The 2,439-nt window shown below is 42.3% G+C and overlaps 1 pseudogene; it reads right to left on the bottom strand.

Annotated features, from left to right (window-relative positions):
• Nucleotides 1-805: 805 nt before the first annotated feature.
• On the bottom strand, nt 806-1,083 carry LOC108540139 (small integral membrane protein 15-like; annotated as a pseudogene).
• Nucleotides 1,084-2,439: the final 1,356 nt, after the last annotated feature.

Below are 2,439 nucleotides of genomic sequence, written 5' to 3'. Positions count from 1 at the left end.
GATGTTCATCAGGGATATTGGTCTAAAATTCTCTTTTTTTGTTGTGTCTCTGCCAGGCTTTGGTATCAGGATGATGTTGGCCTCATAAAATGAGTTAGGGAGGATTCCCTCTTTTTCTATTGATTGGAATAGTTTCAGAAGGAATGGTACCAGCTCCTCCTTGTACCTCTGGTAGAATTCAGCTGTGAATCCATCTGGTCCTAGACTTTTTTTGGTTGGTAGGCTATTAATTATTGCTTCAATTTCAGAGCCTGCTATTGGTCTATTCAGGGATTCAACTTCTTCCTGGTTTAGTCTTGGGAGAGTGTAAGTGTCCATGAAATGATCCATTTCTTCTAGATTTTCTAGTTTATTTGTGTAGAGGTGTTTATATTATTCTCTGATGGTAGTTTGTATTTCTGTGGGGAACAGGACCCCATTTTAAATAGAGTTCATTTGAATAGAGTTCATAATATAAAGTCATTTTTCCCCATAGGATGTTTTCATTTCAGTACATAAACTGATGTTTTCATTCGGTACATAAATTACTAAGTGGGAAATGACTATGTCAGTTATAAAGAATTTGTACCATAATAAATGCTAAATGCTAATTTACAATAACTGTCAATAGAAACCTATAAACTCCTACACCCAAGCCTAAAAGTTACTACAGTATTGAGGTCAGAACGGACCTGATTCTTCCATTTGGTCAAATTTCATTTACTAAGTAATAATGTCAAGAAATCCAAAGAAACCTTAGTGGGTCCTTCCAAAGCTGCATAATTTTCCAGATGATTTCCTCTGGTTGCAGAGCCTGTTCAGTCCTTCAATCCTTTTTCAGTCGTTTCGCTTTTGCATGTTTTCTTGATGTTTTTGTTTCTTCTTTTGCTCCTTCCCCCAGCCTCAATCATCTTGGCCAATTTCCAAGACAGTACAACACTTGCTAGGAACAGTGGAGTAAGGGCCAAAATAACAGTTGTAAGGAAGCCACATGGGTCCTTTGCAGCCCATTCCACAACAAACTCAGCCCAAGCCTTTATATCAAACATCTTCATAGCAGTCTTATGAAAACTGAGGGCCAGGTGCGGTGGTTCACGCCAGTAATCCCAGCACTTTGGGAGGCCAAGGTGGGTGAATCACCTGAAGTCAGGAGTTCAAGACCAGCCTGGACAACATGGCGAAACCCTGTCTCTACTAAAAGTACAAACATTAGCCGGGCGTGGTGGCACATGGCTGTAATCCCAGCTACTAGGGAGGCTGAGGCAGGAGAATTGCTTGAACCTGGGAGGCAGAGGTTACAGTGAACAGAGATCGCAGCACCACACTCCGGCCTGGGCAACAAAGCAAGACTCCCTCAAAAGACAAAAAAAAAAAAAAAAGAAGAAGAAGAAGAAGAAAGGAAGGAAGGAAGGGATGCAAGGGAAGGGAGGAAGGGAGGGAGGGAGGAGGAAACCAGGGCTTATGCTTGAGTAGTGATCTCTAACTTTGTCCTGGTATTATTAGTGACTCAATCACAATTTCAGATGACCCTTGGTAGTCTGTCTTTTTTAGTTCTACCATACACATCGGAGAGACAGTTTAAATTCCTATCAGGGCTGCAGACCCATGGGGGCCACGTTCACCCCTTCCCCTTGGCCTTGGCAAGAGCGGGCCCCTTATTACACAGAGAGGAGGGTCCTGGGGGATCCTGGGTTGGCCCTGCCACACCTTGCTCGGCCACCATTTCTGCTGGGCACCAGGAGAAAACCTTGGCAGCCGCAGCCACCAGCCTCTCCTCCATCACCCCCAACACCCTCCTTTTAAATAACTTGCTTCTAATTAATAGAATACAAAATGTTGAAAGGATGTTACTTCTGTGATTAGGTTACAAAGAAAACGGTGACTTCTGTCTTGCTAGCAGATGCTCTCCCTTGGGGGTTTTGACTAATCAAGTTGTCATGTTAAAGAAGCCTATATGACAAGGAACTGAGGATTGCCTACTGCCAACAGCCAGCATGTAACTGAGGCCCTCAGTCCAAAATCCCTCAAAGGGTTTGTTGATTTCTGACAACAATCATGTGAACTTAGAGCTGATCTCTCCCCAGTTCAGCCTTCAGATGAGATGCCAACTCTGACCAACACCTTGATTTCAGTCTTCAGAGAGTCTGAAGCTTAGGACCCTGCTGAGCCATACCTGGATTTCTGACCCATGGAAAGGATAATGTGCGTTGTTTTAAACTACTAAGTTTTGAGTTAATTCATTATACAGCAATAGATGATAATAATACAAGAGAAGATACAAATGTAAAGAGAAGTAAAAACTCTATAACTCTGAATTAGAAAGAAAAACAAACAGGCATAGACAGATATATATCTCCTAGGTCTTGCTATTGAAAAGGCTTGGAAACAATAACCAGCTAAGCAGTGGGCCTTTGCTAGCATTCAATTTGTCATCTTGAAATTCCATATCCCCATAAAGAA

This window comes from Rhinopithecus bieti, unplaced genomic scaffold (assembly GCF_001698545.2).
Source record: "Rhinopithecus bieti isolate Rb0 unplaced genomic scaffold, ASM169854v2 scaffold_18466, whole genome shotgun sequence".
Taxonomy (NCBI): domain Eukaryota; kingdom Metazoa; phylum Chordata; class Mammalia; order Primates; family Cercopithecidae; genus Rhinopithecus; species Rhinopithecus bieti.
This window is presented reverse-complemented; position numbering and strand designations above follow the sequence as displayed.